General features: G+C 31.1%; 1 protein-coding gene and 1 pseudogene across 1 annotated transcript in view; both read right to left on the bottom strand.

Annotated features, from left to right (window-relative positions):
• Window positions 1–26,662, bottom strand: part of LOC117212934 (forkhead box protein O) — a 296,038-nt gene that overhangs the window by 46,032 nt on the left and 223,344 nt on the right. The gene's annotated exons all lie outside the window — the stretch shown is intronic.
• Window positions 13,682–17,451, bottom strand: LOC117212929 (annotated as a pseudogene).

Genomic DNA, 26,662 nt, shown 5'->3' with positions numbered 1-26,662 from the left:
ATAAACAAATACCCCTCACGCCACGTCCTTCCCTGATGTCACACTACCCTACATATATATATATTTAATAATTTATACTATTAGTAAATGGGCAAATTACAGGTTATAGAATAGTGATTTCCTTTTTTTTATCTTATCATTTTTCATTCAAATTCGCTTTATTACTAAAACTTTATGTATTTTATAAAATTATTTTTTAATACTGGTAACTTGTAATCAGTTGATTTATAAAATTTTTACTAGTAATATTAGTTTACTTGTGTAAGATGATCCAGATCTCAATTACTTTTCCTTTCCTTTTTTTCTTTTTCTGTTACCCAGACGAAGATCACAAGGAAAAATACTCCGTTATGTTTCCTTTAAGTATAATTAAATAATTACATAATAAAAATTATGTTTTACAAAAGAGCAATTTTAGAATTCAATATATTGTTAATCAGTCACATATTACTAAACTTATCTTTTAGTTTGATTTTTAGATTAAATATCTAAAGTAGTAAAGTAAAGATTAAGTATCTATTCCTGTCACTCCTCTAAACTCAATAGTTTAAGACTGTTGATTATTGTAATATTAGATATGATTTAGATTTTGACACTTATTACTGAATTTTAGAAGTCTTATGTTTTTGAACTTAAAAAGTTGTTCCATTTTCTTACATATGCATATTAAAATTCTTTTTATTTTAATTTAATTTAATTTAAGCAATAAATGGTATCAAAATCAGGAAGTTAATATTTTCATGATTTCCTTCTTTATTTCTCTTACCAGTTTTTATATTCTTCACCTCTTTTTCTATATCCAAGGTATACATATACTACTAAAATCCATCTTTCTCTACACCATTAATTATTTTTCTCGCCTGTGACCTTCTCACTACATCTTCCACTATATGCCATTTTATCTTTTTATTTTTTTCAAACACTCACTTTATCCTTCTATCTCGTAATTTTTCTGATTTCTAACTCCCATGCACACACGAGCACATACAAATGCAATAATATTCTCATTCTTTAACCACCTACACATTTATTCGCAAGGTTTACGCTCACGCGGGTATTCGTCACGTTGATTATGCGCACACACGCGACACGGAACATGCTTTTCATCCGTTTTCCACAAACCCCCGGTGGACTCGTTACTAACCTATGTACGAGAACGCTTTTCCCACTTATTACGTCTGTCCGCTCATTTATGCTCATTGTACGTACAAACGCACAGGGGACACGCATTTCACCCCACGTATTCTACCACATCGTTTGTTTATATCTTTCATTCACGACACACGAGGAAACATTTACTCTCCGCGGTTCGCCTGTATCGCGTACAAGCGTGCCAATATTATCTCTTCCTTTCTCTGACGTTTTATTTGTCGGCGAATTTATTATTTACATGTTCGTATGAATATTCATATTCGTTCGTTTTATTCTTCCGTTCATATTTATTTACGTCGCATCAGTTGTATTTACACGATTATTAACGACGATTGCTATAGAGAAAAGTGATCCATGAAATATTTACAATGTGTCAAAGAATCTTTTAAAGATTATAATATTCGTGACGATTTATTGTAGCCTAAATTACCTATAATTTTACAGAATTCTTTATTCTCGAATTTTTTCTTTAATCTGCATCAAATGTATTATGTACGTCTTTATAAATGACGTCTTTTCTAAAATTATTCTCTAAAATAACACATAAAACTTATTAAGAAAGATTGAAATTATTAAATATTTACTTATCATATATACTTTTATGTTAGTTATAGTATACTTTTATTTACTATTTATTGTTATGAATGCTCTAAACAGTTTCTATTTAATAAATTAGGTATACGCATTTGATTTTCGCTATGAAACAAATGTCTTACAGGGTGACCCATAAGTCACTTTCCCATTTAGAAATTCCATAATTTTTTTCTATTATATATTTAAAAATTTTGTTTTTAAATTGTTAAAATTTGCTTTTTGGAAATTTATAATGAATAAATTCACAACGGAGCAACGAGTAATAATAATTGAATAATTGAATCGCTTAATTTCACGAGCTTCCAATTTCAACTGGTCTTCCTGGTCTACGATTGATTTTTTGCTGTGGAGATATTTGAAGGATCAAATGTATATTAATAAGCTCCGAACAATACAGCGGATAAAGAACAATATCGAGGAAGAAATTGAAGCTTTGAAGCTGGAAATATTAACAGTTGTGATGTATAACGTAGTGGAAAGAGCTCACGCTTGTGAAGCGGAAAACGGGGGTCACTCATGCGGCATTATTATCCGTTTCTGAATTAAAAAAATTTCCATTTCATGTATTTTATAGTAAAAAATATTATTAACAAATATTATTATTATTAAAAAAGTTATACAAAGTTAAACGGGAAAGTGATCTGTGGGCCACTCTGTATATAGGTACATATACTTTTATTGAATATCTACCTTAAGCTGAATCTTTTAAATCATCATTATTTCATTATTTTAACATACAATACGAATCATATATTTATAATGATTCTTTTTATTACTGCTATAAAACGAATCTCTATTACACTAAGTAATGTTTAGTACTAAATAGATATTACTAAATAGATTTAATACTAAATAAATATTGTGATAAGTTATTGCTAGATGTAGAATGATATGAATGATTGTTTAATGATTATATATGTATCTCAAGATATTCTACATCTATTACCTAAGAGTTAATTTTATATTTTACAGCTATTACAAAATATAGCAGGAATCATCGTAGTCGTTCGACAAACTCGTTTGAAAATGTAATAGACTTATAATGGTTTAATCAAATTAGTGATAAATCGAACGTACATAAGCAGAAGTATCAACATTGTTTCAATTTTGAAAAATTTTGAATTTGCCATTTTTATTACTTCTACGATATGACATGACATATACATAACGTATACTATACATTCATTCACATTTTATTATTAATACCTACATACAGCACTAAATACCATCAAATCATGAATATTTTTGACGCAAAACTTATTAAGAAAAGATTTAAATTATTTGTAGCTGCGTAAATACTATAATCTAATAAATAAAAAACATGCAAGAAGGGAAATAAATAAAATAAAGTGCACTTTATCACCTTTGAATTTACATATATTATTTTACTTAAACAATATACATACCACCTTAACTTGTTCGATTATAAGTAACCACATTCCATTTCCTAAATCCTTTGTTGTTATTTCTATACTCAGAGGTAGGATCACAATAATTGTTATTTTATTGAATAGATAAATCTATCACACCGTTCTGAGCTAAAAAAAACCTTTATTGCACGCGCTTACAAAAACTAGGGATAAAAAGCAAAAAGGCATCTTAAGCCTATCGATTGTAACTAGGATTATCCTCTAGTTACTATTTCGTATATCTAACGCATCTGCATATGGGTAGCGAGCACGAACTCACGTTGTCATTTTCAACATCCTTTAATATATTATTATGTAACAACGCATATGGATATATGTATATTGTTTAATATAGCTGACACATAATGAGAATGCAGTACCAGCATAAATGAATAGATGTAATATCTATTCATTTTTTATTTTACTATATTTTACTATATTTATTTTACTATATTTAACTATTTTTATTTTATTATATTTGCATGTTGTAGTGTGTAATGCTTCAGCGTTATTCGTAGAAATTACTTTCCTTTATATTTTGGGTAGATATTATTATGTTAAAAAGCTTTAGAAATTATACCATACGCATAAATAACAAGCTCTAATCAGTTTCTCATATTTTCTATAACTAATTTGTGTCTTCATATATTCCATATGCATATGTATATCATAATCATTTAGCAACAAGTTTCTGTTGGCGAATAAAAGAAAGTAAAAAATAAAAAAAAAAACAAATAAATAAATGCAAAAAGAACGATATAATCCCTAAAATTATTCTTTTAACACGTAAATCGTAAATTCCAAAATGTGTTTTTTAAAAGTTAACCCATCATGAAAAGATACATAACATAATTCGAACACGTCTCCAAACTACATCTCAAATTATACGAAGGTGATATTTTCTGTATGCTACCGAAATGTGTACTTTCCAGTATTACACCATGATTATATATTGCTAGTCCGCAGGAGCAACAGGAACATCCGGCCGCGACAAGGCTTTGTGTGTTGGCGTTCACGGGAATTGAGAGGGTGGAATGTATGTAGGTACAGGCTCGCGCATCGAAAACACCGAGGTGAAGTGAGCTGCTCGTCGACACCGGCGGTATATACACTTATTTAACGCGTAAACACTCAGGGGGGTTGCCAGAGGAGCAACAAGTGCCCACCGGTGTACCCAGCAGCTCTCGGTTTGCACCACACGGATACAGTCCCGCCCCACACTCACACCTGACCGTCAAGATAAACGTGCGTTGATACTTTATATGGGTCCGAGGTCCCTCAATAGAATAGGGGAAAGAAGACGGATCGGAAAAGTAGTTAGAATAATAAGAAATTTTCGGATCCGAAGATAATAGAGGTAATCGAGGTTAAATATAGACGAGATAATGATAATTACTATTGTAATAGCAGAAGTTATTTTATATGAAATATAATAGCTCACGAAGATATTGGAACACTTGTAGAAATCTTTTATGAATACATCATTTATGTTATACGAAATATTTTAAAATTTTATTAACACTACTATAAGACACGACTATCATTATTATATTAATAAAGTTTAATACAAATTCGAAAAAAATATATGGAAATTACAAGATATTTAGTATAAGTATATATTGTGTAACTAGGGGTAAAAAAAGACAAACATTCAATTATCCATTATATTAGTAAACATCGATAATTAATAAGAGCATATTTTCCATACTTGTTTATATGTTTAAGATGGTTATTTATACTGCATACTACGCTTTTACTAAATATATGTATGTGTTTGTAGTGTATATATTATATATCTTATCTTCTATATATTTTTTCAGACTGATTTGAAAATTTATCATTATAACCATGATACTTGTCTCATTACAGTTTTAACGAAATTTGAAAATGTTTTCGTATAACATATGCTATATACGGAAATTTTCTACTTTTCGAAATTAAGATCTTGGATGTGCCGAACGTAGAAAAAGACAACGCAAATTAAAGAGCATGAAGGATTGAAAATCGAAGCGTTGGGCAAACATTAAAGCTATAAATTGAAACCTCTAACTAAAAGATCAAAATTTTTTATTTTTGATTTATAATCAGTGAAATCTTTCCGACGTGTTTGTTACATTTTTCTGATTAAAATAAGACCACGCACGATATAATTTGAAGAATATTTGTTTACTTAATAAATCATAATTAAATAAGTGATAATAAATATCAATAAGTAAATATAATCCAAAGTATTTCGTGGTTGGTTTCATTTTAATCAAAAAGATCTTACAAATACGTTAGTAAAGGTTTAATTTAAAACAAGGTCAAAAATAAAAAAGTTTCACTTTTGTATCAGTACCTACATAATCGCCTCAACGATGCGTCGTCCCCGCTGATTTGACGGAACCCTCCCCGCACTTCTTTTTTTGGCAATTATCGGATGTTTTTTATAAATAAAAGTTGGAAAATGCTTGAAAAAATTTTGAACACAAACTAGATTTTTTATAGTATGACATTTTTTCTAAATTAAGTATGATCGTTTTACTTAATTTTCATTTATGGAAATGATATTTTATAAACAAAAGTGCGATATATAAATGACATCGGATATAGTGAAATAGAAGAATAGAAATTTACAGAATTAGGTGATGCTGCAATAAGTTAAAAATATCTTATTACGTAATATAGTGACTTTATTTATTTGATAGATGAATTTATCTACAATGATTGAAACAGGAAACTATGCTATTTCTTAATGCAGTATTGTAGTACAACTACAAATCTAAATTTGTACAACTACTCAAATTCTGAGTGACAACTCACAACTAACAATTCACAACAACTCGACAACTAACAACTCGCAACTCTCTCGCAACTCAATTGCCTTTCTCCGCCAAAACTCTTTATCACAGTTTTCGTACTCCCACCACACGTACGTGTTCCGCAGCCGTCCATGACCAATGATGGTCACGTACGCCTTTTCCAAGTAACTATTTTTCTGAAGGTCCGCGGACATACTAATGGGCCAGATGGCCCATTGGAATTTCCCGACCCCCCTGGTCTGTCAGCACTTCCACTTTTTATCTGCACTGTATTTCATCGGGTTTTTCTTAATCTTCCCATGATATTGCAGTAATAGAAGCGACAATTTTTAACAATCCTGTAAATTTAATGAAATTGTATGGTTTCGAAAAAGAATATATTTTCATGTCTTTTATTAAAGTAAATTTACAATAATTTTGAAACTCGATCAGAATAATCAAAAGCAGCAGTACTAAACTGAAATCTTTTGGAATAACTTATTAAAAAGCATGATTATATACTATTAAACATAAATATCTATTAAGGAAAGATCTATCGTGTATTTATACTGATGATCTTATTAAAAATGTATTATTTCCAATTATTATTAATTTTTCCGAGAATATATTTTATTACAATAACGTCGGGTTTCATTATCAACTTTGAAATTCACGAAAAATTAATTTTTTATTTTTATTATTCTGCGAGAAAGGGAAACAAATTCCGCAAAAAAAAGATCAATAATTCCAACGAAAGATAATGGTACGTATCATCCAGTTTCGTGACAGGTGGTTCGGTATATAAATCTAACAACAAGGTACCGTCCGTTACTAATTATACACAATTAAACTAATCTTGTCTTAGCCTTTTCCTCTATTCGTTTTCTCAGTATACGGGAGGTGGAGCGCAAAAACGCGTCGCGCAAGCTTGCGTGCTGTTAAACGCGGATCGCTGTTCAGAGCAGAGATGCCGTTAAATGCAGTTGAATCGCCATGAAAGGATTCTCTTCCTGGTCTTGGCAAAAAGCCGCGTTTTAAGGCTGCTAACCGGACAAGTGGACACGCAAGGACCGACTATACACTGGACCATGCCAGCAGAGTACTTTTGCGGAGCAGAGATACGAGATTCTAGTGGACAGAAGACGATTCAGAACTTCCCTTTCTACGGCGTTTATACGGAAAGAAAGCATCCACCACAGTTTGGAACTTGTGATACATATGAACTTGCATTCTATTCTGCACGGGTAATTCTTCTGATATCATCGTTGCTTTTTTATTATGCTTTCATCTTGTTGACAAATAGCAAGAAACTGTTGCAGCGGAAATTGATTAAGAAAATTTATGGAGGATTTGGAGATAAAATTTATGTTAGTAGTCTTGAAGAAATATCAGATAAAGATGTTGCTGTCATTTATACTTATGATTTGATATAATTGGATATAATTCGATTTTGGATATAACATTATAAAGTACTTAATTATATTTTACTACTAAGAAAAGTTTCTTTTTATAGACAATTATGAATAAAAATATTTTAGTTTCCATACACATTACACAAGTTATTAGCAAATATAAATCAATAATTGTTTCTATTACTTTTCAGGCTTTATCCAATAGAGTGGTGCAAGAAATTTTTTTTTTCTCAATTTCTCAATTTCTTAATATTAAATAAAAACGAGTTGTTACTGAAGGAATAATAAGTTTGATCAAACAGCTAATTTTTATCAAGTCACAGTATTATAATTTTGCCGTGGATTCAGCTACTATCGTGTATCTAAATATTAAAATATTCATTAAAACGTTCTTAAATCTGCATATTTTCGAAGATCACTCAGGCTCGATAATTTTAATTCTAGAGAGAAAAATTTGAGAATTGATTTAGTATAAAGAAACTTGAAGTTTAATTACTTCTAGAATACATTGTTGAACTTATGCTCGAATAAAATGAATAATGTAACGTTTCTAACAATTAATATTAAATTTTATTGCATATTTGGTGAAGCTGCAAGAAGGCTATTTAATATAAATCTTTGTCAAATAATAAAATGCTAAATTCGGTCAAGTAATACTTCTAATTGGACATTAAGTAATATAATTAACGAGAAACATCCAAAAATTTACGATAAAAACATTTATTTTCATCTTTTAAGAAAACGATCTTAGATTGAAAAATATCGAAACTCTGCTGGAACATACTGTTTCATTATATTTGCATGATTCGACGAATATTTACTTTGTACAAAATACTTTCAGCCGAATACAACCAAGTTTACCTATGAGTACTAATTTATGTATATATTAGATGGTAGACTAATGCATAGCAAGAATGTACCGGACATTTTACAAAATTATGAAATTTGTTAAACTTACTAATAAACAATATAAAGCAATAATTGTCTTAACATATATTAATTACGAATTTGTCGAAAATTTCTACAAACTTTCTAAATAATGCAATATTTCATGGCAGTATTTCATTCCGTTGAGCTGACTATTGAAATGAGTCTGATATTTGTGACTCTTGTAAAGAGTTTGTCTTCTAATTTTTTTTATTAGGTTTACTTAGGATGCACGATGATTAGATAGTATCAGAAACGTTAATTTCCAATTAACGGCAATCTAAGTGCTGCGAACTCCTTTCTACGTACTCTTAGAGCTTCCTTTACTGATAAGGGAATATATGTTAACTGCTCCAAAGCAAGAATCAAAAGAGTTATGGAACTTTCTAATATGTTCTATTTAAAACATGGATCGTAGAACTCTTTTTAGAAAACTGCTCACATCATAAGTTCCGATGAGAACAGATAAAGAAAAGTTCTTGAAAATAAAATTTTTGTTTTGAAAAGAACTCGTAAAATATAAAAATAAACATTTTTCTACAACTGAAATAAATATTTCACTCATCAATATTAAAAGAATTCTCAATTATTGTAACAAATAATGAATACTATTCAATGAATAGTACTACTACGATATTAAATAATTATTATAGTTAAATTGATATTATGAATATGTTATTTACTTGCAATATTTACATAGATATTTCACAGTCCAAAGCTTGTTTGTTTCTCTTTGAAATAAACTGCTGGGATGATGAGGATGTTACTGAATACATATGTGATATTTATATATTGTATATATTATCTATATATTGTATTATGAAATTGCCATGTATTTCAATTTATTTAAATTATAAAAAGATGATATCCAGGTATTATTCTTGACGTTCTCTTTTCTGTTCAATAGTTCTTATGAAAAATTATTTATGTTACTATTCTCATGTTTTTTATTCAATAAACATACGAATAGTATGATATTATATCCTTAAGTGAAAGTAGTACTTAATAATTTGATACTTCTATTTATCTTATGGTACCTTTCTTAATACATGAATTCTAATATAACTTGTCTCCATGGAACTTTTATTACACAGATTGTGAAATATCTGTTTCACTTTTCAAAGAAGTTCTTAAGGATAACATTTCTTTCCATAAAAATCGTACAGAAACAGATATTTTCTTAAACGAAACATAAGTTCGAACAGAATTAAAAAAAAATGAAAGATAATTGTTTAATTCTATTCCCGCTCTAAAGAGTGGCAAGTACCGTTACAAATCGGTTTCAAACTACATTTTGGAAATACGGAGTTTATAATACTCCGATATGTTTATTTCGGTTTTTATAATACTCGTACATATTTACGCATTCCATATTTGAGAGATGAATTTAAAAGGTAAAAATGCATTCAATGTACATAAAATGCAAAAATATACAAAATATCCAAAGTATAGTATTTGTTATAATGTTACTTGGGCGAAACAAATCGCTATTTGCGTTTCATTTCCTCAGATGTTTTTATAAAATTTGCATAAACATCTGAAATTCACTAATGGCAGTCGTCTCTAACATTTTACAATCTGCATGATCATATTATAAGCCTTGCCAACTTTAAATAGAGAGTTTACGTGTTACTTTATGTGTTTCGAAACGGAACAGTACCAATAATTAGATGAACGCAGCGCGAACGCCTCGTAATAGATAGTAGAAGGGACAAGAGATTTATCATTCATATAATCCAAAGAATCGATTTCTAAACGGACATCGTTTAAATATTTACGGAGACTTAAAGTTCCGCTCAACTGTTTCTTTTGATAAGAGTGAAACTTTCGGAATATTTACGATTACGGCAATTTCGTACTTATGTAAAAGCTGTTTGAGTTATCGCGTTTCCATTAAAAACTGAAATTGCGAAGCCTGGCCGGTCGTTCTAAAAGCGGTACAGTTTCTTTTTATTCCCGAAGCTAAGAACTGGAATGAAATTCGTTTGAACGAAGTTTAAATTACCCCTTTAGTCCATCCGATCCTCGACCGCGGCAGTCCTACCTTCACACTAATTGACTTAATTTCTGCACTGATTACGAAGGTTATTTGCAGCTGCTTTAAACGTTGTAGAATTGGATCTGTATCTTTTCGAACGATTCATCCGCGGCCCCATGAAATACCAAATATCTTTGATAGAATTACTTTCATGCCGATACCAGTTTCTCGTCGTTCGTTGCCTTCTATTTTAAAAGGTATTAATGCGAATTAATTCTGTCAGAGGCAAGATTGCAGTTTTATTCGCAACTCCATGGCCAGATAAATGAATCTATATTAGAATGTAGTTCTGAATCTTTTCTTCAAAATTGTATTAATTGTATTTTGAAACAACCGAAAACATCTTACAATATAATTGGTGAAACGAAGGATAATGGAAGAATAAATTTTGCATTGATTAGATAGTCGATTGACAAATATGGTTGTCTGATGCGCACTTTAATTAAACCTTAAGTAATTTTGACGTTTTAGTCCATGTCTCTATTTCGCTATAATTTACATTTAATATCATATTTTATTAAGATGTTTATGGGCATTGACTTGCTAAAATGTAATTTAATTATAAGATTACAGATAGGTAGATTCTAAACGATTTTATAAAAACTGTAGTACAGATTATTATAATACAATTTTTTTTATTTTTTTAAGAATTTATTTTTAAAAGTTAATATTCGAGATGAGCAAGAAATAAATGCCCAAACTTTGATACCGTATTCCATTGTTCCTAATGCTAGAAAAGGATCATATATACATAGATCCAAAAACTCTTCCTCCTCGATATAGAGACACACTTTGTTTACATCGAAACTTTGCTAGAATAGCTGTCAGGTGTGCAATTTCAAACACTGTCATCATTTCTTCTGCTAGAAGTAAATATGTTAAGCAAGATATGTTAACATTGAAGGCAGCGTGTTTCATAGTATATCAGTATGTATCTGAACGTTTCGTAGTGAAAACAGTGCTATCAGAATGATATATCCTAATTTCGAGTAAGCAGATATTCACTTTACGTATGGGCGAGCTAACCGGAATACCAGAAAAGCTCAAAATCTTAGAAAATCTAGACATTCCTTGCTTATTACAATTAACCGAGGATGAGACAAACGTGTTCGAACAACTGAAGTTGAAAATCAGGTACTTGGACGCGTCGAAAAAATCCAAAACTAAGCACAAGACAGATAACATTGGATATGCAAAACGTTTCTCGTGAAAATATACGACAAATTTTATGAGAAAATCTGTTGGATCCGTGTAATATGCAGCAAGTATAAGAATTTCTGCCACTAGAGTATCAATCACGAATAATCTTTCGTCAATGCTACGTGTAATAGTACATTAGTTTAGGATATTTCGAAATATTTGTATATAGTCTTCACGGATGAGGCAAAATTTATGCAAGGCGCTATTGTCAATTTTCATAACAAACATCTATGGATGAATAAAAATCCACGTGTCATTCATCAATCTAGAGAGCAATAAGTAAAGTAATGGGCTGATTATTGAAGACTTCTTTATTGCAGCATCTTTTCTTTTGTTTATATTTAATGGTAGAAATTACACACAATTTCTGTAAAATGATTTTTCTGCGGTATTAGATGACATGCTGTGTGCAATACGCAGTCAAATGTGTTTTATACAGAACGGAGCTTTGGAGTTTTATTTGTGGTGACTTCTTAAAAGTTAAAAGTGTTTATGATCATAACCCTATCGATAGTCTGGAAATACTCAAAAACGGGATTATTGCTGCATGTGAAGAAATTCGGAATACATCAGAAATTTTTGAACATTTTCGACAGCCTTCGAAACTTCGATGCGGAATATGCATTGTTGTGGAAGGAAATCATTTTCAGCAATTAAATAAGTTCTAAACATTTCTACAAATACTCCATTATAATCGAAGCGTCTATATCGCAGAAAAAAGAATTTCTCGGACCTCTGTTTATATGATCCTTTTTCATCGTTAGGTAGATACCAAAGTTTAGCCACCTATTTTATTGTCACCTTGTGAATACAAGATGAACAACGTAACTTGATCACTTGAATACTTCAATTGTTTTTGATGATAGGAAAAAATATCGGAGGAAAAAATGTTTGGTCGGAATGTTATGATATTCAATATTACGAAGAATAAAAGATTTTTCTCAAGATTATCGATGTTTTTTTAAAGTGAAAGTACATGTAATTGTTGTACCATTATGTTTGATGAAAATTAAGAGTATTTTCATTCTTTCTTACTGTAATGGTTCATGATTACAAGTGCGTTCTTGAAATCTCGTAATAATACTGAATTATGTCTTTTACAACTATAATACTATGTAATAGCGGATATGAAACGTTTCAATGTTCATAAACAATATGCAAAAGATTATACCACTTTAATCATAAAGTAACGTCGTGTTTATGTACGAGTATTTTAGTACATGTGTTTCGCTCTTATTCTCTAAAAAATCTCTAAATTTTTTGTACTCAAGCTCACATGAAGGTCATGGTACATATTATAAATCATTGGTTTGGTCTTGACGTTGGCTATCCCGCCACGATGATAAAATTACGCACTCTCATTTGAAAAAAAACATTTCCCGTTATTTGGTGAAGTTAGTAAAGTATTTTAGACGATTTCTATTCACTTATCAATATCTATGTTAATAGATATAATTTATCGACATGATAATCGCTTATAAATATCGCTATGTTAATCGATGATGTTTATCTGTCTAAGTGTTTAGAAGAATCTTCTTTATCTGCTTTCTAATTTAGGAACTAATAAATTTAGAGATTAAAAGATTCTCAAACAATAGGCATTTTTATAAAGTTTAATAATGGTAAACATTAATTTTACATGTCTGTATATTAGCGTTTAAAAATCAATTTTACCAACTGATAACATTCTATTTTAAAAATCATAAACAATGATCATTGTAGATCCTTTTATTCGTAACTCTATAATTAAACTACATTGATTCTTCATATGAAAGAAAGCTAACAAACATCCCAGACAAAATAGTCTTCTACAATATCTCCAACATTTTATCTACCCGTCAATTAATCATTGATTCATTAATGGTCAACATATTTTCAATCAGTTTACATAATTAATAAATTGTGTTTTTTAATAGTATGATTATTCAAATAGAAATAGAAAGAAATTCCGTTTATTTGTCACTATTTCTTTCAGTTTAAAGAATTTGAGATATTTATAACACAGTGATAAATTATTTTCGTTTTAAATCGTGGACGACCTTCTTATCTTCTAATGTCTGTAATTTATATAACTTCTATAAAGTCTATAGTATTTTAATACATTTTCTAGATCTTAATAAAATAATATACCTACATATTACTTTATTTACATCGTTCAATAACGCTGTATTTACGCAACATTCATCTAATTTCTATTGCTCGATCCTTAATGGGTTAAACGGCGTTACTAGTGAATCTTTCGTTGAACGGGGGGAACAAATCGGTGGCAAGAGGCAACGAATCATTTTAATCTCTGACGATAGAATCTCTCGTGAGGAAGTTTAAATTACGTTCGAAGGAGAGCAGCGTGCAGCTCGTCATTCAACCCCCGCGGCCATCATTGCCTTCTTTAACTTTCACAGAAAGGAAGACTTGGTCTGGGCTGGTAGAACCGGCAGTCAGCCGAGTATCTCTGGAACTTAACTTTCTTCCTGATTGACGTTCGGTTATTGTCGCATTTGCATAACTCACCCCAGCGTCGCGGGTCAGGTTCCTTTCGCGTCTTCTCTTCTGTCGCCGCGTCTCGAGGATGCTAACCAAGAGACAAGGACGTGAGCGCAAGACGGCAGGCTGAGCCAGACGAAGTCAGTAGAAAAGGTCGAGGGAACAAGCAACCGGTGAAGAGAGGAGGGAAAAGGGAAAGACGTCGTCGAAAGAACGGGAGAAGAATGCGGGAACGGCCGCGTGTCAAATCGAATTTGCCTCATTTGCCCTGAGCGGCGACTCTGCCGGCACGAGAATCTATTAGAATAATTTTTATGAATCTAATTTTAAATTCCAGCGAACGAAGTTACTTTACTGTCACGCTGTCAGCGGCTCTTTATTAAGTGGTCCTTCTTGCACAGCCGGTCCACGCAGCCGGAACTCGCAACCCATCGGAAACGAATAATTTAAATAATTTCTCCCGTCTAATTTCCCACCGCGTGGTCAATGTCGCGCGGGGAAACGAGATTTCGCCGATTACTGCCCGGATACGCTCGATTGTATTATTCAAAATACTAGCGATCCGCGCGAACTCGGCCACGCGCAACTGAATCACGCCGCATCGGTTAACTAACTCCCCTCGACCAGTTGTATTCGATTAAAGACCACCGACAATTATCATCTGCTTTTCGCTTGTCACCAAGATGTCCTAACGATTTGACTTACGTTTCGCCGTTTCGTCATAATGTAAAGGAATGTATTTTGAAATTGTTTTGCAACCAAGTTTGATGCTATCGATGATCTTTGCTTTAACCTTCTGTAATGGAACGTTACTAGAAAGTTCGTATACATATATAATACATATATAATATACACATGTAATATGTAATATATATTATTATATGTATGCCATATGCAGGATGCCTCGGTACAGGTAGTACATACAACTGGGAATGAGTTCCTGATGAAAAATAAAGTAAAGTGGTAAAGTGTGGCAAGTGTAGTCGTGCACGGAGAATGTTCAAACTTAATTTACTCGGAAACGAAGCCGCAAATAAGAAGTTGCTATTCTATATTTCCGATTTATTTTTTCATAAAGAATCCACCAATGCCCGGTTGTACTACCTATACCGACACACTTTATACTATATAGTTCTATTGGGTTGTTCTATTACCACCTAATGACAAAATCCGCAATCACTTAGTTGCTAACCCAATATATAGTACGTATACTATATAGTACTCATGTATCTATATTTTTTAATTCTCCTTTTATCTATTCATCACTGCATTTATAGCGTATATTATACTATTATATTGATACTTAACAATCTATTTATAATAATTATTACTTCATAATAGACTACGGATATTTATACAAATTCATAATGTATATATAATATATATAATTTTGTGATATATACATATAGAGTAAGTTCTAGATCGTGATTTTGTTCATCTATTAAATATTATAAATAATATTATACTTTGAAAGTTTCATATATATTTCCGTATGAATTTTTGTACTTTCATATTGATGCATAAAAACTCGCAGTCTACTTATATGCAAATGAAACTCTATATATTTATGTTTCAATGTTTATAAGGTAAATAGATGAAGTCTTATCTGTATTCCACACACATTTCTGTATAGTACAGAAACTATGCCTGGCTTAATGTTGCAACATCATGCGTCGTATTGCGCAAAATTATTAATCCCTTGCTGTTCATCACATCCTTCGTACTCCATTCCTTCAAGAAGGTATTCATAATGTACCTATACTTTTACATTTTCTAATTAAATTCTGATATAACTGGATTAAATATCTTCAAGTAGTAATATTTTTAAAAAACCGTATGTTTTGTCCATTAAGTGTGAAAGAAATGTGAAATGAAATACAGTCTCGTTCCTACATGAGGTATAATCACAAAGAGTTTGGTGTATAATAAGGCATGGTTTACAATGATCAAATTTTTTCCTGAATAATGATAACAACTGTATTAGTAACTTTAATTTGCTATATATAACTTGCTATGTGCTTTCATTTTCCATTTATTTGCAAACATTAATGTAGGTGTATAACTTCAGTTAATAAATCTTCAATGTATTTTTAATACAAGAATATTATTTATTTTTAAATTATATTCTATTAAATAAGAACTTATCGATTTAAAATAAATAATAATGATACTGAATCAATTATTTGCATTAAATATCTCTAATATATATACATACACTCTTGTGCTTCAAAACATTAGTTTATTCTTAATTGAATACTTTCGTTATACCTCACGATTTCATTCAAATTTTTTATTCCATCGTTACTTAGAAAGTTAAGAATTTTTAAATGATTTCAAATAGTATCAGTACAATATAATATTGTAATTGTATAATATCATAAGATATTTATTTGTAATTTAAACAATATTAGGATTAATTCCTTGTATTAACATATTTAATACTAATCATGTAAAAATTATATGTTATAATAGTATAATTATATGGTTTAGTAGTATTATGTGTATAGTATACATAGTCTCACACTTTACTATTTATGTAAAGTTAAGTCGTTTTTATATAAAATTTTTGTATATCAGTGCAAAATTACATTTAAATTAATTGCTTTAATTAAAACAGTACACAGTATCAGTACAACAGAAAGCAACTTTACGTAATCGACATTAGAGTGAAAAAGGCGTATTTTTATGCGATCGGTATGAAATCAATTTCGATCAATCGAAAAACGAGCTCCTACTGTTCTTACAAAGAAAACTAGAAAGCGAACTTTAGTAGGACACTATAACAATTCCCAAAATTTCGTTCTATCGCTTTTTCTATCTGCACATTATGAGTATCTATACGTTATTAACTCTTTGACAATACAACGTAAGAGAAATTCAAGTAAGCTGTCAAATATAGTATTATAAATTTCATACGTGAAATGTCATTATAGCGTAATTTACTGCCTATAAAAAGTCGAAACTGCACATTTTTTGCATCTGATACCAGGAATGCAAAAAATTTTAAGGATAAATAAATAATTATTTTCTAAATTCATCTTGAGTTTTTTCTTATTTTATTACATTGTTAGAGGATTAATTTGATCACTAAATTTTTCAAAAATAAAAAGATAAAGAATGCCAGAAAGAGAATACCAAATATCTCGAGTCGTAGTCGAGTTTTACAACAATCACCAAGAAGCACCTGTGACAAGTGCAGAAACCCATCCAGAGACCCCATTTTCCTCATTCCGCAAGATTTTCGACGATTCTCGAGGAGCAACGGGCCGTGACGTCGAAGGCTCCGCTCCTCGGAGCACCAATTACGATTACCGAACGACCGTCACTTGCCATTATCGGATAGTTAACCCGGTAAATGGGGGAAAGAATGCTCCTCCTCGAGATGATGATGGCGATGATTTGATTCGCTAGCCTCGAGGAAGCAAGAAAAAATCGCGATAAGGCGCGGGCAGCCAGCGAAGCATGGAATTCCACCAGGCAGATGGAGTATCTCGACGCGGCCTATATTCGTGGTTTATTTTAGAACCACACTGAGTCAATCTCGGCTATGCACGCGCAAGCGTCCATCCGATACACCGAGGAACGCGTACACCGATTACAATTCGCTGGACATCATAGGTGCACGCGCCGTAAGCGATCCGCGAACTATCACGTACAACTTTCTCGTCCGTACTGATACCGAGCGAAAAATCAAAAGGGCCATTAGCATGTTATAGTACATCTTGTAACCATATTACAAGCATTTATGCATTTATAAGATATTTAAAGGGTCGACAATGTGTATGATGCACATACAGTATGTCATATAATAAGTGGTATAATCGAGTAGGAGTTGATTCCACATGAAAAAATAAAACGAAAATATAGAATAAAACTTTTTCATATATGTTTCTTTCCGAAAAGATATGTTCAAACCTAGTTTTTTTGAAGATGAAGCTCTAAGCAGAAAAATTTTATTTTACACTTTTTACTTATTTTCGCACGTAGAATAACTTCCTGCTGATTTAGTATTTTAGACAAGTTTAAGTATTCGTGACAAATTTTCAAATTGGGTTTTCTCGGGAACGAAGTGTCATGTGAACAAATTTATTGCATATTTCCGATTTATTTTTTCACACAGGATTACCCTCTGCTGGCTTTTACTACCACTCACATGACACCCGATAATACGTAAAAATATTGTATATAAAATATTTAGTAGGTGAAACGAATCTCCGTTCAGATTCGATTTTTTTAATTGTGCTCATATAAATACGAATGTATGCAAATTGTTCGACAGTTCGCGGTAGATCGCGCCAACGAGAGTCGTAAATTCTCGTTACGATTAGATCATCGATGTTACGAATTGGTCGATCCCTTACTTCGATTAGGATAATAGAGGTAGTTGACTGATTATAACACTGAAGTAACAGGTTGTAATATATACTTTATTTCAACAGCTTTGTAGATATAAATAGTTACGCGTGCGTGTAGGTGCGTGTAGACGTATTCGCAGAGACGTGTGAATAGTAAGTTAAAACTGATGACTGATCAATGAACGAAAAACCAGTCAAGACATTAACTGGTCAACGGATGAAAAACCAGTAAGAGACTTTTTTGACTGATCTAAGGATGATAAACCAGTGAAGTTCAACGACGACGCTGTCGCAGAGGAAAATTATTGGGGGGGGGGGGGCACTACCGGTCGCTAACGGGTGGAAATGACTGTTAAACATGGGAAAAACTTGACCTTCCTATTTTTTACCTGATTGAACAATAACCATAAGGAACGTCTCGATTTGAAAATCTTTTATAACAATTAAGGGGCTTGAGAGTAAAATAAAAATCCTTAGTTTTATGACAGTTCCTTAGGATTATTGCGGTCTGCAATTAAAACTGAATTATATACAACTGATTTATTTAAAAATGAATATTCAAATGAAAAAAGTCGTCTTGTATTTTATTTGTATGTAATTGAAACACAAATAAATTTGCACAAATTTTCTCTATTACCTATTTTTTAATATAAATTTTCTATTACCCATTTTCCAAATAATATTTTTAATACTTAATAGAATGCTTAGACAGTTTAAAAATTTGCTGTGAGAATGACTAAATATTTGTCGCTATCAATGTCATCGTGGTTGTAACATTAATACATTAAACGCGAGAAACAAATTATCTTGTCATGTTAGCATGTCCTCAACAGGTCCGTAACTAATTAATTTACTACATGAATTTGGCAACTGTAATTACATCTGAAAATATCAAAACTTACTTATTTTCATTAAATTCATAACAAGTTGTATAAATTAATGAGACATTACTATAACGCTATTAATACACGTTACGTGATCAATGTCATATTGTTAATCGAATATTACAGCCGATAGTTGGATTTGATTCTTGTAACACAAATATATTCATTATTATCCGTTTCAATTTCATCTACGACAAGTTTTGTTACAAGTTAATAATATATTTTATTGTAAAAAATGTTGTATATAAACCGTATATGATTTTGAAAAAATATAGAATTCTAATTAATTGTTCAGCATTTATTCATACACAAATTAGACAATATAATAGATATGCGATTTACAATGTATATCAAGGAAAACAGATTAATCGATAGATTAGTATAATATCGATAGTCTTATTTCGCACATAATACATGCTCTCGCGCGACATTAAATACTGGCTAAACAAAAATTGTAAGAAAATGTACATGAAACATAATTTTATATCAGTAGAGTATAAAATATATCTATAATTTAAAAAGTTGAGAGAAAGATGCATAGTGTATAATGTAATATAACCAGAGAATTACTTATCCAAACGACTTTAGTATTTTGATAAATGATGAATGCTTAAATGATAAACATTTTATTCTGAATATTGGAAAAAATATGCTCGCTGTATAACCATGACTACAGCCACCACCAAATCGGCAGCTGTGCCGGTCCGCTTCGCGATGAGGCGGTAGGGCAACTGGAAAATAAAAGATAATCTAGACCTAATCCAATACTCCCGACTCAAATTCAGTCAAAGTAAGCCATACAGTTTAAGAGTAGTAAATTTTAGAAAAGGTGTCGTCAAAATCCACGAGAACGTTGCACATCAACAGGTTGATCGAAATTTTTTAGGGTTTATTTTCGTCAAAATGACCCTAATTTTCGGTTTCAGTGATTTTAAAAATCTTTAGAAAGTGTCATTGTAGTCGAATATTTTGCGGTACAGATAATATAGTAGAGTCAAATTTCTATTGTTAATTTTGACACGTAAAATAAACTTTGTATAAATTCTGCCATAATTTCTAAAATCCAAACTATACATTTATTTAGTGTGTCCTCCAAGCACATACAGTTTTTCAGTTTTACGAGTAAGAAGAAAATTGAAATATCATGTAAATCTATGCATATTCTATTAAAATTAGCCCTCATATAACTAATAATACTGTACGCCCCAAAATAACTTTTAGGAAAATTGCTATTGTTATAAATTATCTCCCATAAAGATTTATTGGTTAATAGAATTCTATCGTAAGTGGAATTATATACCAATTTAGAAATTATGATTAGCCTACATTTTTCCAAACTTAAATATATCTAGGAATGTAGTGTAGTATCGTGGACGGATTGTCTGGAAGATATCGAGTGTGTGTTGTCAACGTTGTCATGGAGTGTTGTTAGCGTATTTTAAAAAGAACTGTTGTAACGAAGTTAGTTAGTGACGAATAGTGATTGCGTAAACACAGATTAACGGGGCATCAAACGATATTGTAACAATTATACCGTTAACAAACCTACTAACACTATACGATTTTCCTACATATATTATAATCTCAACTATAATATTATTTCGTTCATGGTTTAATCAAATCTGTTTTGAAAAAATTAATATATTTACTATTATAATACAATGATAATAGTACAGTTATAAAACTGTATTTATAATAGATAATTACAGTCAAATGATATATTATAGTATCGGGGGAACACCCTGAGTAATTAAGAAGGTCTGTTTAACCATGGGACATACGCGTGCCGGGTATATAGTATAATATCGAGAAAAACCCTGTGTAAGCAAGAGGGTCTACTTGACTATGGGACATGTGCGAGCCAGGTATATCGGATACAGGGATATAGGGTATAAAAGGTAGACGTTAGTGAATTGATGGGTTCTTTAGTGTTGCCGGCATTGTGGAGCTATTTAGTGTTGCCAGCGTGGCCGGGGAGTGTTGCCGGCGTTGTCGGGCGCTTTAGTGCTGTCAGCGTTGTCGAAGAGTGTCGTCAGCATTGTCAAGGAGTGTCGTCAGCGTTGTGAAGGAGTGTGGTCGGCGTGAAAGAGAGCTGTTATGACGAGAGAAGTTAGTGACGAATGATGACTGCGTGCATATAGGCTGACGAAGCATCATACTTGATTTTGTGTTGTGAATGATACTGAAATAAATCATACCGTTGCTAAAACTACTGGCACATTATTCTTATTTTCCTATAATATTATATAATATAATATAATAATAAATATATCATAATAATTATAGTAATATTTATTACAATTATAATAAAAATATAAAATGTAAAAATCTTCTCTAGTGACGTATTTATTTTCATTTTGAAGTAGTTTCTCACCTCGGTTAACATAAACCACAGATCTACATACTATTGAATTTATTACACAAGGGAAATATTTACTTAATACGTATATTTTGCATTAAAATTATTTATCATTTTTGTTTTGTTCTACCTTAATATAGGATTAAAGTTTTATAATTTTTTGCTTATACTTATGACAATTTTACACTATTTTTACCCATACATCATAGGGTTAAGTTTATATGGAACAAAGTTTATATGGAAACTGGAGGAACATTCCACATCCATTTGAAAATTAAAGTTGACTGCAATGTAAGAATTTAACAATATAATTAAAAGAAAGAGATTCTTAATCGCGGATTTTAATAATATGAAAACATAAGATTTTCGTTTGTAAGCAATATAATTTTCTGATTGGAGCTGAATGTTACTTTGTACCTATGTTTAACAAAATTGCGAAACATATAAAAATTTAATTGAATTGCTCAGTATGAGCCTCTGAAAGACTCGTTTTACAATTTAGTTAAACGATTTAGTTTAGTTTAGTTTATCATTCAATATCATTTAAATTGCTTACGACTATACCAATTTACGTCTTCGTTATATCATTATACCGCTTATTATACAACCCAATCTATTTATAACAATGATTACTTCCTGTTTCAATTATCAAACGGGGAGCTATAACTATCAGTCAAAAATTTTAGACATTTTCATTATGGAAGAAAATTTGAATTTAAGTCAACAGAACAGTTTCTCCAAGAATCCTGTACGCGTTATATTATTTAGAGTTTAGAAAGTGTCATTGGCGATATGCGCGCTAATCGCGGCTCACAAACAGATATGTATCACGCGCAGACCGCTGTATGATTTATCGTAACATGTACATTATAGTGCGTATATTGCGTTCAATAAAGACATTGGCTTTTAGTTAGCTATTATTTCTGTTATTATTCGAGCATATTTTGCTATTCTTCTTATATAGTGTATAGTGGCTCAGATATTAAAAATTAAATATTATTATTAATCTCTTAGGTACGATACGTCACTATAGTGACTTTCGCGGATGTCATCTTATATTACGACGCACCACTATAGTGGCTTTCGCGGATGTCATCTTATATTACGATTCGCCACTGTAATGGCTTTCGCGGATGCCATCTTATATTACGACTCGCCACTATAGTGGCTCACTCTACTGACTCATTCGCTCACCGTTTGAGCTAAATCATCTTCATCATTCATTTTTATTCTTCATTCATTTGTCTTGCTTCACGCTTTTTTGCCCTCACAACGTTTTATAACAGTGTTAATACTATACAGAGAGAATATATAGTCTTTATTTTTGGTACGCCATTGTCAGGTATCAATTGTTGCTTTTCGTTTAAATAAATATACCATTATTAGATGCTCTTTTTAATATGCCAATCCGTATCCTTATAATTTTTTAGAACCTTCGACCTCAAAATGTCGCTTCAAAATAGAAAACGAGGAGCAATTTGAAAACACTATTGCGCTATGAGTGTGAAAATTGTGATCTGGGTCTATGTGTCGTACTGTGCTTTAAAATATGTCACACTCAATTGTGTTATTAATTATTAAAGTTAAAGTATATGCATCATATCTTTAAGAAAAATTATAATTTAATTATCAAAAACTTTATTCCAATGTGCTTGCATAGAGAACATTATTGCAGTGCTGTATCGTTTATACATAAGTCGTGTCAAACTCTGCCGTACAGAGAAACAGTCCCGCTCAAAATTCAACCGTACCTAAGATGTTAATGAAATCCAAGAACTCTTAGATACTTTAGAAAAAAATATATTTATCTACGTTCAAGATTAGCTACGTTTCTGCGCATACTTTACGCTGAGATTAGAAATTCTAATCATGCTATTGGCAAATTTAGTAAATGCGTGGCTTAGATTTTAGTCCTCAGATGGTAGGATGGCAAACTACTGAAAGTAGGTTCTTCGATCTTTTTGTTCATTTATTCAAATCAGCTGATTTATTTAATTACTAATACTCAGTAGCTTTTAAATAAGCTATTTTAAGATTTTTTAAACTGAGGAAGTGTTCTTTCAGAGCTATTCTATACAACAGTCCTTTCTGTTGTTGAGAGGCTTAAACAGCTGTTAATGTATTTACTAAGTTCTATATTAATCGAAGAGCTTGGAAGATTGAGTAATGCAATCGCTGTGTTCTAAATAACTTTTTTAAAATTGTACTAAATGACTTGAATTTTTTAAAGAAGTTAGACGAATTAGTTTACTGGATGACATGTAAAAAATTGTTTGAGGAGTTTGGAACTAGTCGGAATCGTAAAGAAAATAGTTAAAATCTGTTTACAACTCTTTAATCATAATCGATTAATCCTCTAATGAAAATTTAAATAGTACGTTTTATAAATTTATGTCAGTTATATTCACGCCGAAGATTTCAACAAAATCAGTTAACATTTACTATGAGCTACAAACGGTTAAAAGTTTTCCGCGATATTCGGCCTATAACTGTAATAAATCTACGTCTTTCGATAGCTGTCGTTTGTTTCTATATCAACTAATTTCAACAGAATTTTCAGCGTGTCATAAATCTTCAAAATATGTTATTTAAATTTTCATTACAAGCCCAGATAAAAAGTTGTAAAAAGTGGCCTTTACTTTTCTCTTTGCGACTCCGATTAGTTGCAAGTTTTTCAAAAAATGTTTACGTGTCATTTAGTAAGCCAATTCTCCTAATTTCTCAAAAATTCTCAAATGGTTTGGTCCAGCTTTAACCCTTTCGCTTCGGCAGTCCAGTCCGCCGAAGTACTGTCACTGAAATACGCACAGTGAGCGCGATTGCTGTATATACGTTTTCCTAAGTCTTAAATAACAATAATTCTTGTAAAAACCGTATATGAAATACCGTTTCACTGTCAATGGATTTAATAGATTTTTTAGCATGAAACAGTATACGACCGTTTGGATGTTTGAAATACACTGCGTGAAACGTTTGATATTGTTTCAACAATGAGTAACTTGAAGAAGTGATTAATCCAATATGTCAAAATCAACAGAAAATGTTCTGCCAATAACGAAAAGATATATTATTGACTATTATTGACTATATTGAGATAGCACTTGTATATGCATCATTTGGATGCCGGATATGTGGGGTGCCGTATTCAGGAGTCGTCGCGTGGTCGCTGCCTATATGCGGCGCTCGAAGCGAAAGGGTTAAAGAAGTTATTCTGTTCTAGAAGGTGTCTGAATATATATTAATACCTGCTACTATATCTTACTTTTATTTTTTCTAAGAGAAAATTCCATTGCATAAATTTTTATAACTGCTTAAATGATTACATGACTCTTATTATACTGATTAATTTAAAAGCATTAAAATTTGAAACAAATTTAAAAACACTGGTTTTTTACGTTTCCATTTAAAGATTGGTAATTATATGGATACTCGATCTACTCTCAGCAGTTTAATTTTTTGCCACTAGTTGGTGTATCGAAATTCTCGATTTCCCAATACAACGCTCGTGCATATATCTAACAAATACGAATTCACTATCAACTAATTATAAGTCACTTGCGATAAACGAATTTTCCATCGCGTGATCGTAATTGCATCGACGATCTAAGTATAAACTGTACGCTAAACGTGATTTTTCCTTTTGTTCATGATCTGTGAAAATTTCTAGAATGTCGATTCATTTTGAATAATGGAAACGTCCTTTGGATGAATATGTAAGGTTGCGACAAAATTTCTGCAAAACCATGCGTTAAAAATTTTTAGATCATACTTAGATACACATTATTGTTCTTAGTTTTATGTATTTTCTATAACTTCATAGCTCTAACTCCTAAACATTTGAAGTACATTAAAATTAAATGCTTGTTTCTTGCTTTATAGCGTTTCTAATTTTGTAGTCTGTTCGAGGTTCCGACATGCCGGATCGATGAGTTTTATCTTTTACGTTTTATCTTATGAAACATAATCACGGTCATGATGTAGCAGAAGCAAAAGGAAGAAAAACGCCTCGAAAACTCCTGTAATTCGTTTTTCTGTACCTTCCGTGTTAAATAGACCGTGGTAGTTCAGCGTCGCGCACCACGGACGACCACTACTTTTTCACGTTACCTTACAGATTTTATTTCAGAAGTTTCCCTCCGTCGTGTCGCGACGTTAATTTACCCAACAACGCGAAAACGATACTCAGCTGTTCACCCCTTTAACTGCCACAACCAAGCTTTCAAAACTAATTCTGCGTGCGTTGTTACAATATACATAATACACTGTAAAAGTAATTTCTCATGTTCTCCCTTATTCTGTATTCTTTTTATCAATTAAATAAATAATATTGTTAATTTTATATAATATGATGTATGCATTGCCTTTATTTATTGTTTTATTTTTTATCAATTGAGCTATATTACATTATTATTTTTTAGAATAATTACAAACTTTAGAATGTATAACGTATATTATAATTTTAGAACATATTTAATACCCTAATTGCCATTTAATAATTTTTTAAAACTTCATTTATTACTTGTACTTATTTATAAATAGATGTATTTGCTAGTGTTATTAGGAAGTGATTTTCAATAATTCTTTAAATCGAATCATAGTTCTGTTACGTTATTTGAACTTATGATTTATTCAGAAAAATGAGAAGTGATAGATTGAGAATAATAAGTAATCTGTCTGTTAACTGAAATTACACTGGAATTTAAAATTAATCTGCTGTAAAAATTAACGAAGTCCAGAAATAATAAATAAGCAAAGAAGTGAGATCTAAAAATACATATTTACAAATAATTCATTCGGTTTCGGTGGATGCGGCGAAATGTATACATAATTAATCAACATTCTCGAAGATTCGATGATCGTTTTCGCAATTTCGATACTTTAAGTTATTTGTAGCGTAAATTGACTTTCTTACAACTTCTTTGAAATTTCCATAATACGTTATTTAGCATATTACCTATAAATGATTTAATTTTCAGAGTTTAGCCTTACCGAAATGGAAATATTCATCTTCAAACTTGAGTGTTGTAACACGTAATCTCTCTATAGTAAGCCACTGTAAAAATTACTT

This window comes from Bombus bifarius, unplaced genomic scaffold (genome assembly GCF_011952205.1).
Source record: "Bombus bifarius isolate JDL3187 unplaced genomic scaffold, Bbif_JDL3187 scf7180000008418, whole genome shotgun sequence".
Taxonomy (NCBI): domain Eukaryota; kingdom Metazoa; phylum Arthropoda; class Insecta; order Hymenoptera; family Apidae; genus Bombus; species Bombus bifarius.
The sequence above is the reverse complement of the archived record's forward strand: the minus strand, read 5'-3'. Positions and strand labels throughout refer to the sequence as shown.